A 17,823-nucleotide genomic window follows, 5' to 3' on the forward strand; every position below is an offset into this window, starting at 1 on the left:
CCTTTTGTGATTAGAACCCCCCTACCACCACCACCCACCCACACATCTACATGTATTACTACAAACCCATGTGTATCACTAACTCCCACTTAATCCTGCTTAAACAAACTGAATGTAAAATTTAAATTTTACACCTCCCCGTAAAAACCACTGGCAGCAAATTTTCCGGGTTATCCCGTAAAAACAACAAGTTACGGCTATTTCCCGTAATTTTACGGGAACCAGCCGTAATCAAAACACCTTTTGTGATTAGAACCCTTACCTACCTCCACACCCACCCACACATCTACATGTATTACTACAAACCCATGTGTATCACTAACTCCCACTTAATCCTGCTTAAACAAACTGAAAGTAAAATTTAAATTTTACTGGTCCCCGTAAAAGTACGGGGAAACCACTGACAGCAAATGTTCCGGTTATCACGTAAAAACAACAAGTTACGGCTGTTTTGCTTACGGTTGCTTCCAGTAAAATTACGGGAAATTTCGAAATACGGGCGTCCGTTAATTTACGATCATTTTTTACAGTGTATGAAAATGAAGTGATGAAGCGATTAACGAAGAGTAAGAAGAAAGAAGGATAAATAATAAGAAACGGAGAAAACGACGAAGAAGAAGATGAAAAGAAAGAAAAAGAAAAAAGAGAAGCAACAGGAGACGAAGCAAAAAAGAAGAAATGAAAAAGAAGAAAAAATACAATACAATAACGGGGCAGATGAAGATGATGAGCAGAGGTAAATGGAAGAACAAATAGTTATTATTTATTACTTACTTATTACTTGAATAACGAGATTATTCCAGCATTTATAATCAAATCCTTTCAGAATCACCTCATTGGTTAACAAAATAAGTCAAGATCGTATTTCATTGAATGCAATTAATGTAGCTTTGTTTTAATGTTGTTATAGCATAATGCAACTCTTTAGCAGATTTATAAAGATGTAATTAAACGCACCTGACGGCCACGATCCATTTTACAAATGTAGTTAATGTATCTTATTCCCTCTATGATATCTACTGTGACATACATTTTTGGTTCATCGCATTACAAATACATAATTATTCATCTGCCGCTAGCGGTTTCATTATTGTACCATAATGTGACCAGAAATATCTGCTTTTCTATAATTGGTAAGGCGGCAACAGATCGCAAGTCCTTACCCAAACCTAAATTCATTCACACAGTTGTGTAATAATTGAAGATGAAATATGATGAAGACTTGAAGAAAATGATGAAGATACTGGCAATGAGGAATATTAAAATGGTTTAATTACCTCAATAACTCAATAATTTTAAAACCTAATTCAATATGCACCAGACGACCAAATTTGCACATGTAAACAAAACATAAAAAGAAAGTCTTCACTTTTGATATAAGTTTCACAGTGACCATAGTAAACTTACTACTTTCCTGAAAGTAACTCGATCATTCAAGTTTAAATTTTTGCGATTTTTACCGTATTTTATACAGTGTAATGTAATGTAATGTAATGTAATGTAATGTAATGTAATGTAATGTAATGTAATGTAATGTAATGTAATGTAATGTTATATATAATGTAATGTAATGTAATGTAATGTAATGTAATGTAATGTAATGTAATGTAATGTAATGTAATATAATGTAATGTAATGTAATGTAATGTAATGTAATGTAATGTAATGTAACGTAATGTAACATTTATATTGCACCTGAGAGACAAAAGTGATTTGCTCTTTAGTGTCTAGTAAAAATAATAACAATCTATAAGTCCATACACTGTAAAAATATTTTACTCAACACTGAGTAAAAAGTCCACAGCTCAACAGTAAAAAAATACTCAACATTGAGCTCATATAGGTCAAGGTCACAACTCAACAATGTTGAGTAATTTTTACTCAACAGTTGAGTTGTGACCTATAATGAGCTCAATGTTGAGTACATTTTTACTCAACTGTTGAGCTGTGACCTTTTTACTCAGTGTTGAGTAAAATATTTTTTACAGTGTAACCATGATAACAGGTCAAAGACCTTATCCGGGTGAAATAAAATAGATTTAACTATAGCTGTGTTAAGCGCATGCAATGCAAGGATTATACCATGGTATTTGGTAATACTATCATAGCCAACCTGTTTATATTCCACGTGGTTTACTTTTCATCACTTCGTTATATACAAGATGCCTTCCCATTAAAGGTTCTTGGGAGAACATGAGCGAAAGTTAACGTTAAACAGGCCTTCACCTAATGTTTATATTCTTCTTCTGGTTGGTTTTCCACTTGAAGAACTGAGCGCAAGAAGACCATAAGTCCACTTGGCCCCTCAACATGTATACACTAAAGTTACGTATAGTTTCTTAGGGTTTTATAAACATTACCAAACTATACGAAACTATACGCAACTTTAGTGTATACATGTTGAGGGGCCAAGTGGACGTACGGTCTTCTTCTGGTTGGTTTTCCACTTGCTTGAAAAAGGTTTTTATAAAAGGTATATAACCTTCATTGGCTCGTATTCCAATGTTCTGCTTTTCACGGCGCCAAAATTTGGACACACGAGCTCAAAGTGAACACTGATCAGCAACCCAACAAACACAAAACAGTTTTGTAAAAGGTTATTATCGTTGCATTGTCGTATTATGTGACCGGATCAAACAAATGAGGGCAGTGTCGTCTTGGTTGAATTTGAGGTACAAGCTCGTTTTACTATTCCAAATCTCTATTGTTTAATGTTTTCACTTTATAAAATACATCTAGGTAATTTTTTGCAACTTTGTGATATACAGTAAGCCCAAAAATTAAGGTAACAGTTATGTTTACCCCCTGTATATCCTAAACAAGCAGATGTTTTTAAATCAGTTGGTATACAATGGGCTAGTGCGCGTGAAGCGTAGAAAATTGCAATTTGCAATATTACCATAGTTTGGTCCAAAACATGCTGTTTTCGGGCTAAAAAGGAACATGAACAGGGCAATTTTGGGGGCCCAAATGTTGGGGGCCCTGGGCCCGGACCCATCTGGCCCAATGGTAAATCCGGTCCTGAGTAGTAGCTAGGGCGTCGCGAAACCATCAACTTGCGACTTTACGCTCATTACGTGGTAGCAGGTCAAGAAGTCAAGTGATTTAGTAACTAACATAGCTGATACTGTAATTTGGTTTAAAGGTAAAGGCGGGGCAAAGGTAGCCTATAGACGAATCCTGATCCACGCATTCCTACACCTGACTAGCAGCCTTTAGTTCGGTAGCCGTCGGCTACAATGCACCCAAAATGTGAAATGATTCGGCCTTGGCGGAAATTTTAAACTGCATTCCATCACCCGTTTTCCATCTTCCGCTAAAACACAGGTAGACAAAAGAATGATTAACACAATAGGCCCTACAGTTCCCTTAATAATAATCGGATTAACTACACCATATCAAACGCTAAAAATTGATGTACTTGCGAATAAAAGGACTAAAGTATAAATAGATGCGACGGGATTACCTGCGGAATTATCTCTATTGTATTATTCTATTAACCCTCCTTGTCCTTGCATCTTCTCTAGGTATTAGGTGGCTTTTATTTGCACAATAGGGCGCTCAAAACACCAGGTTGGTGCTAGCGGCTACCCAAAGATGGCCGACCAAATCCTGACCATGACTTGGCTAGTTGGATTCGCCAGCAGAGTAATGCTTACAGGCCAAAGTGTGCTTTGGCGATCTGAGCAGACTCCCCTGTGTTAACCTGCGGGGCTTACCACTCCTCCGCGCACCCACAGTGAGACTATTTTTCTTTCCCAGTATTTATTTGCTGTTTTGTTGGCGCTTACAGCTGCAGACTCTTTGCGCCATTATCTATACGGGCAATTGTCCGAAACTTGACAATCCAGTTTTAGAAGTAGTAGGAAACGAGAGACAATCTGTGACAGCGAGTATGGACTGAAAACCAAGTGCACATGAAGCCGGTCTCCTTAAGAATGAAAATAAAGGTATTGTTTTTAGCCGCTGTCGTGCATCTATTGTCTCATATAACAATGACATCATCATTTTTAGCGTCGATGATGATGTATTCTGAAGAGATTTTGGGGAATTACCAAAATAATAGTCTATTAGTGTGATAATGACGATAGATATTGAAGGAAAAATTGCAAAAAGATTGCAGTCAACAATTTCAGAATGATTTATATTAAAACAAGTCAATCGTTTACATTATAGGAAGTAAACGAAGGTTACAGTTTAATGCGATATGACAAACAACCTCTCATCTGTGGCTTATGGTAACTCCCAAAAGGACCCAAATCCAAAGGTAATCTTGGTCATCAAAAGTAGCTAGATTATTTTAAAACTTAAAAAGTTTTTTGAACATAGGTTTCAGCCTCAGGTTACAGCTACATTATATCTGACAACATTACACCTAGGATGTGAAATTTGATTTTAAATGACGTTTTGGCTTTAAAAGCTCTCGTCTCGCCGTTAGAAACGTTGGTCAAAATACCTCTTATACACCTAGAGTTTATCCGTGCCACTCTGAACAAGATACTGGGGTGATTTAATTTAATTGGATCTACTGTGGTTTATTCAAGACATCAATATTGATAAATATGCTGGTAATTGTAGGAGCAAAATCAGTTATAAAGCTAATTTTGTACTCAAGCAGAACATGATTAAAACATACCCATCTGTTGTGTTTTAAGTTTTCCCGTGACATGAGCGTCATTAAACTGATGTTAAGGTGTGTTATATAGAATATGTGGTGTGATCAATAAGGCTGAAGTCGGTCATATACAATTTCCCGATCCTTATTGGATTGTAACAGGCATTTGCAAAGCTACATTTTGCCGAAAACCCCATTGAAATAGGACAACCAGTTCCAAAGATATGAGCAGTTGAAGAGTTTCCAGCTATATGTTAAAATCAATATGAAAATTCAAAACATTTCACAGTTTACTTGAGACGAAATAATATTTAAATAACTTTTCGTCAAAAAGTTTGCCGTGCCATAAATATACAATAGTTTGTTAGCATTTTCTGTTGCTCAGTCAGAACTGATCAAATAACGAAAAACTGTTAATAGTACCGGTAATGAGTGCTGTGTCAAAAATTGAGAACAATTATGCTACATGTAACACGTTAGGCGTCCATTGCATGTGATATCCGCCTCCTTATCGTGGTGATGAGGATATGTAGACAAGACAAGTCATGTATGTAAGTTATCCTCATTATCTTCAATAATTAATGTATTTATAACATTACTAACACAATTAATGTGTTTATAACATTACAATGATTACTAACACTAATTACCTAACAACACATAATACATTATGCTATTAATCTGTCATCGTGTTATGCCAATACAAGACAATAATAATTTACAAAGCAAACCCATTCTCTTCTACCAGACTACCAAAATGCTGAACACAAATATGTAATAAGTCAACAATTCTTTGCTTGTAACAGGTGACTAAGCAATATTTGATTTCAAAGGGTATAAAATAAGGAGTTCAAATTTGGAATATCTCAGAAAGTTATTTTTCAACTTTACGCTCATTTTGTGAGAGCAGGTCCTTGTGAGTTAAGGCTTTCTGGTTCTCAACCCTCGTATGTACACGTTATCAATCACATCACTTTACATGTTATAAGTTTACAAAACATAAAACATCCACAATTAGTCAAACTGTAAATTTATGAAATGCCACGTTATTAGCGATCTGAGACAACCATACATTGCTTTGATGGGTTCAATAATCCTTGAAAATACGTTCTGGGACATGTATTGGAATGGGTGTGCTTTTGTTTCTTTTAAACAACCCAGTTGTCGTCGATTTCCCACTGGGAGATAATGAATAAAAATGACGATGTCAAGAGAATCCAGGTGCGCAATTAGAAAAAAACAACTAATCTTACCCCATTTGAAATGTCAAATTTTATTTGAAGTTTAATCTTGGTTGGAAGCATGGATAGCTTTTTGAATATTCAAACGATCCGTTAAAGTATTATTTAGATCAATAGTGACATGAAATTCTCATTCAATTTATTGAAAAGATTTTCGAAATTGTTCAATTGTTCTAAATCTTTTTATTGTGAATTAGCGCTAATCGCTAGGCATCTTTGAACTCTTGGGTGAGTAAATTCTGTGTTTATTTTTGTACTTTGATGAACACAATATGAATGAGAACTTCATGTGCAAATATAGCAGTGTTTTTTTTTTAACCTCCATTACAGGAGGATGATACCTTTTGCAAACCATGTCATATTTTGTTCCGTGTTTGATTTATTTGGGTTCATTAAGCATACTTTATGGCAAAAATATCTCCAAATAGAATACAATTTGTTATCTAGATGATTCATATTCAGCGCCTGAAAACGTAGCATATCTTATATTTCAACACCACAGAATGTATATTCGTAGTTTTTGATGGTATATACTCAAGCGGAGACAGTTATAAGTTTTGACAAAGTAGTATTTCTAGTATTTGAGCGTTGAGTTACTGCTCCCCCATCCGAGACTCAGCATTAATATTATATTAAATATATTGTTTTGTGTGCCGGTTTCAGAAATGTAATACATTATTTAGCGTTCAGGTTGCAGAGAATATGGCTATGAAGGGTAGTTCCTAAAATATAACGCACGGAGAAGAATACATAACGGTGCGGTGCATAGAATTGGGCACTAGAAATTTATCATTAACGATAACATTACCATTGCAGAAGAATTGTTTATGTTTTTCCGCACCTGCATATCCCAAACAATTACTTTAAAAACCGCTCCATGATCAGTTTTAGACCAAAATAAGGGTATAAATTCCGCGTGTCACAAACACGGAATGAAACAGCCACGAGAACTTTCGCTAAATCACGAGGAAATGGAGTTCAATACATACCTGGGTATTTCAAATCATTAAGCATTGATGTCAAACTGACGTCATTTCATCCATTCTAACCAATCGGTACTCTTGATTCATATCAATTGACGTCACACGTTTACAAAATGTGTCCACGTGCGAAAATCTAATGTCGACTAGGAATTTTCGACAGGCACATGCAATAAATAAAATAAGTGTTTTTTTGATATAAAAGAAACATTTTGACATATATATTTTTACACAATATATTATCGTAGAATATACAGTTTATCGCAATCTCGTAACGTTTTAGCATAGCTTTCCTTTACGTTCCCTCAAAACCTGCTACACGTATGGGTATCTTAACATCCTAATCAAGGCAGTTATCCTGTCAAAATAGTATTACGTTGCAATGGACATGGCGCAATACAGAGATACACGATCCCTGGGATACGATCCGCAAACAAGACCGGCACGTAAGCATGAAAAACAATATCTAAGATAAGGAACTAGACTATAATAATCAATAATATTTAGACAATTATGATATAGCCTCTCCTATGAAAAATACATGAATTCAATATGCCCCTTCATTTAACAAATGCCCAATGGCGCGATGAGTAGTTGACTCCGCGATATACATGGCACCCATTAGTGGAATTAGTTATTTTATTTTTAACAATCTCTTGCTACTTTAAAAAGATACTAATGTTATGCAGCAGTAAATAAATATAAAAAGATTATTTTGTCAAAATGAAATGCTAGGAATTTTAGTTCTCTTTGCATGCGGAATCAAACATTAATAAGTAAATTTAACTATGCCATTTGGAAGTCAACGATGGGAAGACAATGGTTTCTATTGACGAAAATAAAATAGTGCGCAGCAATGTTTGATTCAAACCACTGAAATTATCAGACAGTATATAGAAGATACTGGTATAAAATATTATCAAACATTAATAGGTAAATTTAACTATGCCATTTGGAAGTCAACGATGGGAAGACAATGGTTCTATTGAAGAAAAGAAAATATTGCGCAGCAAAATTTGATTCAAACCACTGAAATTATCAGACAGTATATTAAAGATACTGATGAATCAATGGCACCGATTTGTTGTTATCTAAATGAAAATGTCGTGTATATATCAATTCGAATGATATCATCATAAGGAATATTAACGTTTGCACAGTATTTTGTGGGGGAGCTGAGAATACACCAGACATATCGAATTGCATTGTTAATACAAGGATTATCCTTCTGATATCAAATGATTTTGATTTTTTTGAAATTTGCGATATAATACAAATTATTAAAATTTAATATTTTTAAAATTTTTCCCCAAAAATACTATAAATTTTATTGGGGAAAAATCCATATCTTCAATACGAATGGTTAAACTTTTCAATTGATTATCGGATTTTCATCCCTGCTACATATACTTTAAGTACATATCATTAGATTTGTAAAGTTTACTTCGAGGACTGTTAAGTATCAAAAATATCAATTTTTAATCAGAGCCCTAGTAATGACTTTTGATTACCTTTTTCTCGGAAGTTATTTTCAGCTATACCGTCCACATCGACGTCGGTACAGAATAGGATAAAATCACATCAACTGATTTTAATGTGTATGTAGTAGGAAACTGACAACGTAAAATAGCGCCAAACCAGCTTGACGCGCAGTGGGTGGAGTAATTTGACCAAACCCACACATCTGCAAGTGGAAATCCAACCAGCCGTGACATGTCACTTCTCCTATATAACTGAGAGCACGTAAATGAGAACGATTTCAGATGAAAAGTGCAAATATTAGCAGACAGTCAATAGTAACACAAAAGCGCGGGAAATTATTTTTTACTCTTTACGTTTAAAGGTGGTCGGTTGGATTTATACAGCCTGCTATTACAGGTAAGACAGTTACTGAGATGTGTTTGTCTGTTTGTTTGTTTAAACCGTTGCTTTGTGAGAAGACACTTTTGGGCTCTGATTGGACCAAATCTCAAGGACAATACTCAAGACAGGGTGCTATAACGCATAATATATAAATATGATTAACATCCCGTTCTAACAATGCGATCCATGTTGCATTGTTTCATGTCTTGGATTGGGATTGTTTTAATGGCAAATAACCTATGTTTGCTAGTGAAGTGAAAAGGTGATTTGGTTCGTCCAGTGTGCTATTGTAATTACGCCTATGAAGATTGCGCGGTCTGTAAAATTTTACATTTTGGGAGATTATTGATATAGTCCCAGTGTTTTTTAATAATGTTGTACTGGTTAGTATTTGCTTCTAAAAGAAATCCGTTTTTTATTCTTTATTGCTTTATATCCACTATCAGGTATGTGAGTATAATGAAACTTTGCAAGAGATCGAATGTGCTTTCACTTTACCTCAATAAAGTAAACTTTTTTGGTGGTTTACGTTCTAGGATATTTCAATGATATCGTTATGAACACGGCAGAGTGCCGAATACGCAAAATTACTGTTCTGAGTAAACAGCGTTTGAAAATCTTGGTACCATTCCATTGGTCCATCTAAAAATTTAGAACATTCGTGAGCACTCATTTGAAATGTATATTATAGATGTGAATGTACACGAATTATTGGCAATAATTGCATGTTCTGAAATAATCGATATATCCCTCAAAACGCGTTTTAACAGCTATTCGGCTTTATGCTGTATCCAAAATGTCTTTACCACTGCGCAGAGAGAGGTCGAATACGTCCGTATTCAACTGCGTGTAAACCATAGCACGCATTCTTGATTTGGGGCTTTTGTGTAGAAATCACTGGTTGTCCTAATGCTTTGTAGAATAACTAACTATATAAGTTATAAATAGTCATCCCTGTAATATTTATCAAAATCTTGAGGATTTTAAAGCAAAAATAACAATATTGGCCTATATTTTGCGTATGATTTTCCGGGATTCACGGGCGCGTACTCACATTATTAAACCACATCAATACCATGTGGGGAATGTTTGTACTTATTTTGGTATCACTGGATAGAAGATACCTACAGCTATACGTTGGTATCAAATATATTAGTATAGGACATGTAATATAGAAAATTCGGGGTTTCCCGCTATACAATACCATAGATCAACATGATTTGTACAGCTAAGTATACGATTCGTCTCTCTGCCGAATTCATTAATCGCACTCAGGCGCGATTCGTCCAAATCAAAATTTCAATAACGTCGGTGAGTAAGATTTACCATTAATTTTTGGTGAAAATAAAAGATAACTTGAAATATAACCATAAGCATACAAAAACTCAATTTGCTCAAAATTCTCGATTCGTCACTCTGCCAAATTCATAACCAATTATGTTCTAAACACATTTCAACGACATGATAACTTCAAATGTCTTGCTGATATCAACATATTCATTTCCAATTTCATTACATTTGGTAGAAACTCACCTAAGAGTAGAGCCTCTCCCATATTTGCCCGGGCATATTTGTCGCGACATCTGTCCGATTTTTTTTTATTCGTGGAAGTACATTTTTGAGAATGATACATTTAACACAGTACCAGTTTATTTGCTACGAACACGACTTGAGAATTTACAAATATGTTACACATAAAAAGATATTTATGTTTCTATTCTGACAAGAATAACAGGCTATTCCAGTTGAAATCCACACACCCCCTATGGAAGACATGACCGTAATCTCCCACTCTCTGGTATATATTTCAAATAGAATTACCCATTTAGGTAACCCTTTTTGAATTTCCCATTTCCCATATGGAAGATTAAGGTCATATCGTTCGTAGGGGTGTATGGATTTGAACTGGAATAACCCAGTGATAGTGAGAAACAAACTGTTGACCGACATGAACGAATTCGTAGGTGACATAGCTCTGAAATTCAAACACAGTACCGCTACTTACTCTCTCACTACGTTTGTTTGGATTGTCTGTTGTTGTTGGTATAAAGCCATGGTCGCGTTCCTAGCAAACTTGAAAGATACGCTAATGCTCCAATAATATTACAAATACCGTATCTTGATTTCTCGTACATCAAGAAGTACCATTCAACAATTAATTCAGAATTGATAAGACTATTATCTGACTAGCAAACATTCGGTGGATTTCATGGAATCCGCAGTTTCTGGAAATACATTTTGCACGGACCTTGACCGTGTTTTGTCAAAAACAACTTTTAAATAGAGATAAGAGAGAGACACAACATAAGAATGCTATAAAGATTTATATGCATCCAGCACTGGCAATTATAATACAATTTGGGCATATGCCCAATTGCTAATTCTTTAGAACTATAAGGCGTGTATTTTGAGAAGGCATCCAGGCTGCTGTAAACGTACCTTGAGCAAACCGTGTTCATTTCAATACATGTATGATGCTGTCGCTATCTGAAATATTATTTTGATTTTTGTACATTACTTTGTTACACTATAAATAAGGGTACTATCTTTTGGTATTGGTGATCCGATCCAAACATAAATTAAAACGTAGAATACATAATTCCTCTCTAACCATGCTTACAAAACTATTGGGTGGTTTGGTCGTCGACATAGTTGTGTTTCTAATAAATGTATTGCTTTTCTAATTGAAATACAATGCAATAAGTCGTCTCCACACGTACATGTAGGAAGAACATTTGAGGTGTTAAAAAAGTAATTCGAGGTGTTTCCCGAGGGGTGTTTCTGACCGAAAAAAACATGTGGACACACTTGCAGTGTCGGCTTGCGGTGTCGGATCCTCAAGGGTCCGTCACCCTAACACGGCTTTATTTGTTTTCTTTTAACACGTTTAACACCTACAATTCTCGCGATTCATAATACGATACGCTGCCAGCGGTTGCTCTTTCCAGTCCAAGTTTTGACAAATAATGCAGCAAGAAATAAATATAAAATGATTATTTGCATGTAGAACAAATATTATTAAGTGAATTTAACTATACCATTTGTTGGTAGTCGAAAGTGGGAAGACAAAAGTTGATGTTGAAGAACAGAAACTCTGGGTATATTATATGCACATTGCTAACTCTTTAGAACTATAAGGCGTGTATTCTGAGAAGGCATCCAGACTGCTGTAAACGTACCTTGAGCAAGCAGTATTTATTGCTATTCACAAAAATTAATCAGTAAAGCATTTCCATTAACCATAACCATTTAAAGGCGAAATAAACTGAAACTGAAACTGAAACCCTCCTGTATACTACAAAATACTACTTGATATATGCGCTGTTCTTGCGTGCATCCCACGTGGTGTGATGACGCAATCGCCCTAAGTGATATATAGGCACGGTGGCAAAGTGTCGCTGACCGAGTGCTTAGCATGCGAGGGGTCTCGGGTTCGAATCCCACCCAGAGCAAACAACTTCTTTCTTTCTTTTCTCTCTTTATTCTTTCCTTCTTTCCCTTCCCGTCGCCAAAAAGCCCTTAGGCGGTTAGAGTTAAGTGAAACATATCTCAAGTACAAATGATCCGTTGAAATATGGTTCTGATTTGTGTACATTACTTTGTATGGTGATCCGATCCGTAATAATACATCTCTAACCATGCTTACAAAAACATAGTTGTGTTTCCAACAAACGTTATTACTTTTCTATTTGAAATACAATGCAATAGAGTCGTCTTCACACGTAGGAAGAACATTTTAGGTGTTAAAAAATTCTAAAAGTAATTCAAGGTGTTTCCCGAGGGGTGTTTATGACCGAAAAAAGTCATGTGGACACACTTGGGGTGTCTGGCTTGGGGTGTGGGATCCTCAAGGGTCCGACACCTTAACACGGCCTCATTTGTTTTGTTTTTTTCAACACCTACAATTCTCGCGATTCACAATACGATGCGCCGCCAGCGGTTGCTCTTGACAGTCTAATTTTTGACCCCGAGGTTTTTAAACTGTTAACTTTCAACTGCTTATTTTTACTCTTGAGTGAGAGTACACTACAATAGACAGCAGGGGATCGTACCGCTTGCAAGAAAATTTCGACCATGCACGGTTGAAACATTATTATTATTTACAAATATGTTTGTGACTATAATTTCTGACATGGATGACCAATATCCAGCTGTTCTTTCCTCATGTAAACTATAATCGGTTTTTGCAAGTAAGCAAGTACAATATTCATACGCTTAGATGGTGTAAGGAGGCATTATCTAGTAACAAAGATAACAACCAGTAATCCCTGCAGACCTTTTGATTTGGACCAACGTTACGATATAAGATAACAGGTGGATCACGTGCATTTGGTGTAAGATTTGTAATTGTTTTAGCTATAAATAACGATACTAAATATTGCAGGCATTAACAGTTTCCGACGTACTTTGCTCCTTGTTTTTAATAGCTCAGTGATTGCTTCGTGATGTAATTTGTATATACATCTCACGCATATCATACAGAGTTGACCCACTTGCTTTGATGCTAAGACTAGAGCATGAGGAGTCAGCAACATCTTCAATCATTATTGTTTTGAATGTTTCACAAATATATTAAACAGGCTTTTTATACTGCTAAAATGGATTTGATTAAAGAACACGTTCGGACGCTCTATCTGATCTGAAGTTGATCATTTGTAGATAAGCCGTTTATATCAATTAGAAAATTACTTGGTCACTGAATACTAATTTGTCTTACACGTATAATATTGCGGCTCACACAGAGACCCACGTTTTCCCTTCACCTTGTTGTCAGATATTTATTTACTCCCGATAAGAATCAGAACATGTTAATTTTTATCTTCAAATTTCAACTTTTTATCACTGATGTGTCTTTATCAATACGTTTATACCCAGTGGCTGGGAACTGGCAATACTCTTTAGCCAATGAATTGATGTGTTGTTTCTTTCCGAACTTGAAGTAGCGCATAACATAGCGTTTGATAACATCTGAATCAGTCTCTACTAGTGATTGAATTCATCTTGATGAAGTAATTCATCATAGAAGTAGGCTTCTACAAGTCTAATAATTTAAACCCTAAAAAGCGCTAGTGCATATTCTTCTTTATGTTTTCGACTATAATTTCTGACATCGATGACCAATATCCAGCTGTTCTTTCCTCATTTGAATTGTAATCAACCACAGTGTTTTTAAGCAGACTCTACATGTGTCTATAGTGCAGACTTCATCAGAAATATACACACGCTTAGATGGTGTAACGTATGTAAGGTATATGGAGTGCAAAGCTCTTTAAAACATTTCGTGATTTTGAGATCGTTATGAAGCGTAATACTAGCTTGAAATTGTGAACAGCAGAATTATAGGTTTGAATGGCAGTACTATCTGTGTAACATGTCAGACTAGTTATCCTTTGCAAATTAAATGTAAAATATACATGAAAAGGTGTTACTTAAACAAAACCTCTATCTCCTCTATAGCGAAGAACATCTTAAAAGCGCGAGTAAATCTGTAATTTAAAAGTTAATAATAGTCAAATATAAGGTTCATTTATCTTCACTAACTGTAACGCTGTTTTTTACTCTTGACACCAAATCTTTGTTTCTGGTCCGAGGTGGATTAATTTTGTTTTGGTCTCAGGTGGAGCATTTTATTTTGCTCAGATGGCGAGACAATTTTTTTTTTTTCAAAAACTGCCAAACCACCCTTGATATATAATGGTGCGTCCCTTACCATGCTTCGATGGGTTCAATGTATCTTTGAGATAAACCATGGGACATATATTGAAATGGATGTGCTTTGTATCTAAGAAATGATCTCATTTTCTGCCTCCCTGTGAAATAAAAATGATTGAAAATTAGGACGTCAAGAGAATCCAGGTGGACAAGTACTGGAATATTAGAAATAACATCTTGCTCCATTCGAAATGTCAAATTTTGTTTGAAATTGGGAAGAATAGGAGCTTTTCAGACATTTAAATAGTGCATTAAAGCATTATTTAGATCGATATATTGAAGAATAATAGTGACATGACGTTCTCATCCAATCCATTGACAAGATTTCTTGAGGTTGCTCTTTATTGTGAAGTAGTGCTCATTACTTGGCCTTTTGTTTTGATTTTATATTAATTATTCTAAATTGCTTTTGTAAATTTCACATGAGCAATTTGTGTTGGGTTTTCGTAATTTGATAAGCAAAAGCAATATTTAACAAAAATAGCAAATAGAATAAAACATTAATTTGTATGCGTATGCAAACAAGCCTTGCTTACTTAATTACTTAGTTCCTTAGGCACGACATCTTTTTTGGTCCTATAACGCTATTGGTGCCCGAGGAGGTACCGATGTCACTTTTTATCGTACCCTGAACATTTGTACAGTGCATTTGATCGTTATTTAAATGAAAAACAATATTACTATGCAACTGTTAATTAATATGCTTGATACCATGTATTACATCTCCAGGGAGTGATGTTAAGAGTCATTGGTACCTAACCGGGCACCGATGGTTCTGTAGAACCAAATCGGACGTGGTGCCTTACTTAGCTACATACTTACTTGTAACCAATCGGCATTCTCCAATCACATCAAATTGACGCCATACATTCACGTAACGTGAAAAAATCAAATCATGTCTGCTATAAATTTTCGCCAAGAACAAGCAATAAATAAAATAACAGTTCTTTTTTCACACAAATATACAGTTTATCGCAATCTCGTAACGTTTTTAGCATAGGTTTCCTTACGTTACCTCAAAACCTGTCACACGTATGGGTATCTTTACATACTAATCAAGGCAGTTATCCTGTCAAAATAGTATTATGTTGCAATGGACATTGCGCAATACAGAGATATACGATCCACCAACAAGACCGGCGCGTAGGCACGGCCAAATGAAAAACAATATAAACTATTCAGATTAGGAACGAAACTATATGAAGAAATCAATAATATAAGATAATTATAATATAGCCTCCCCTATGAAAAATACATTAATTCAATAGAATCCTACATTTAACAGATGGCCAACGGCGCGATGAGTAGTTGACTCCGCAGTATATGACACGCATTAGTAGGATTAGTTATTTAATTTTTACCAATCTCTTGCTACTTTAAAAAGATGTTATCATGTTATGCAGCAATAAATAAATATAAAATGATTATTTGTCAATATGAAATGCTTGACATTCTGCTCTTTGCATGCAGATCAAATATTAACTATACCATTTGGTAAGACAATAATTGATATTGAAGAACAGAAAAAAGTGCGCAAAATGCTTAATTCAGAACACTAAAATTATCAGACAGTATGTAAACGCTACTGATATACCAATGACACCGACATGTTGAATGAAAATATTCAATATGGATTGTATACTAAAATAAGTTTTTATTAGTTGTTTCGGGATATTTTCAGCTATACCGTCCGCATCGACGTCGGCACGGAGCAGGATAAAATCACCTGAACTGATTTTAGCTTGCATGTAGTAGGAAAATGACAACGTAAAATAGCGCCAAACCAGCTTGACGCGCAGTGGGTGGAGTAGTTTGACCAAACCCACACATCTGCAAGTGGAAATCCAACCAGCCGTGACACGTCACTTCTTCTATATAACTGAGAGCACGTAAATGAGAACGATTTCAGATGAAAAGTGCAAATATTAGCAGACAATCGTAACACAAAAGCGCGGGAATTTTTTTTTAAATTTTACGTTTAAAGGTGGTCGGTTGGATTTATACAGCCTGCTATTACAGGTAAGACAGTTAGTGAGATGTGTTTGTCTATTTGTTTGTGTAAACCGTTGCTTTGTATGGAGACACTTTTGGGGTCTGATTGGACCAAATCCCAAGAAAAATACTCAAGCCAGGTGCTAGAACGCATTATATATTTAAAAACATGATTAACATCCCGATCTAACAATGCGATCAACGTTGCTTTGTTTTCATGTCTTGTATTGGTTTTGCTTTAATGGTAAAAAAGATATGTTTGGTAGTAGAAAGGAGGTTTGGTTCGTCCAGTGTGCTATTAAAATTTCACCTTTGAAGATTGCAAAATGTTACATTTTCGGAGAATATTGATATAGTCCTAGTGTTTTGAACATGCTGATCTAATCATGACTTGAGGTAATATCTTTATACTTGATGAAAACAATTTTGTTGAAACCCTCTATTTATTAAAAAGAACGTCTTTTTAATACTGTTAATGTTGTTTTTGGTTAGTATATCTTTCTAGTGTGAAGGTTTATGAGTGTAACAGTCGAGAACATCAGTCCATTTGCTTGCATTTCACTGTCAGATTATGCGAGTATAATGAAACTCCGTCAAATATATAGATCGATTGTGTTTTCACTTTATGTCAATGCAGTAAACTTTAGTGGTTTGCGTTCTCGGATACTTTATGATGTGCAATGCACGTTTCAACGTCAAATGTCTTGCTCATATCAAAGTGTCGCGACTTCTGTCCGAATAGTTTTTATTCGTGGAAGGACATTTTGAGAATGATACATTTAACACAGTACCAGTATATTTGCTACGAACGCGGCTTGAGAATTTACAAATTTAATATGTTACACATAGAAAGATATTTCTGTTTCTATTCTGACAAGAATATAACGGGCTATTCCAGTTGAAATCCATACACTCGTATGTAAGACATGACCGTAATCTCACACTCAGTGGTGTATATTTTAAATAGAATTGCATATTTCGTTAACCCTATTTGAATTTTACATTCCCTATGTTGAAGATTAAGGTCATGTCATCCGTAGGGGTGTATGGATTTGAACTGGAATAACCCAGTAATAGTGAGAAACAAACTGTTGACCGACATGAACGAATTCGTAGGTAACATAGCTCTGAAATTAAAACGTTCAAATACTGTAATACTACTTACTATCTCACTACTTTTTGTTTGGAGTTGTCTGTTGCTGTTGGTATAGCCATGGTCACGTTCGTAACAAACTTGAACGATATACGCTAATGGCCCAGTAATATTTACAATTGTGTTTTGTTTATTGGAATAAAAGAAATAAATAAAATAAAAAAATAAAAAATAAATAAACACCGTATACTGATTTCTCGTACATCAAGAAGTACTAGTCAGCAATTAATTCAGAATTATTGATAAGACTTTTATCATGATTATCTG

At 35.2% G+C, this 17,823-nt stretch overlaps 1 protein-coding gene across 1 annotated transcript in view; it reads left to right on the forward strand.

Moving 5' to 3' along the window:
- The first annotated feature begins 8,592 nt into the window (after positions 1-8,592).
- The window catches only part of LOC140170285 (uncharacterized), an 81,780-nt gene continuing 72,549 nt past the window's right edge, over positions 8,593-17,823 (forward strand). The window contains exon 1 of the mRNA XM_072193652.1: positions 8,593-8,714. The gene's annotated coding sequence lies outside the window, so the exon portion shown is untranslated. The remainder of the gene's footprint in view (positions 8,715-17,823) is intronic.

Source organism: Amphiura filiformis, chromosome 14 (assembly GCF_039555335.1).
Source record: "Amphiura filiformis chromosome 14, Afil_fr2py, whole genome shotgun sequence".
In the NCBI taxonomy this organism is placed as follows: Eukaryota; Metazoa; Echinodermata; class Ophiuroidea; order Amphilepidida; family Amphiuridae; genus Amphiura; species Amphiura filiformis.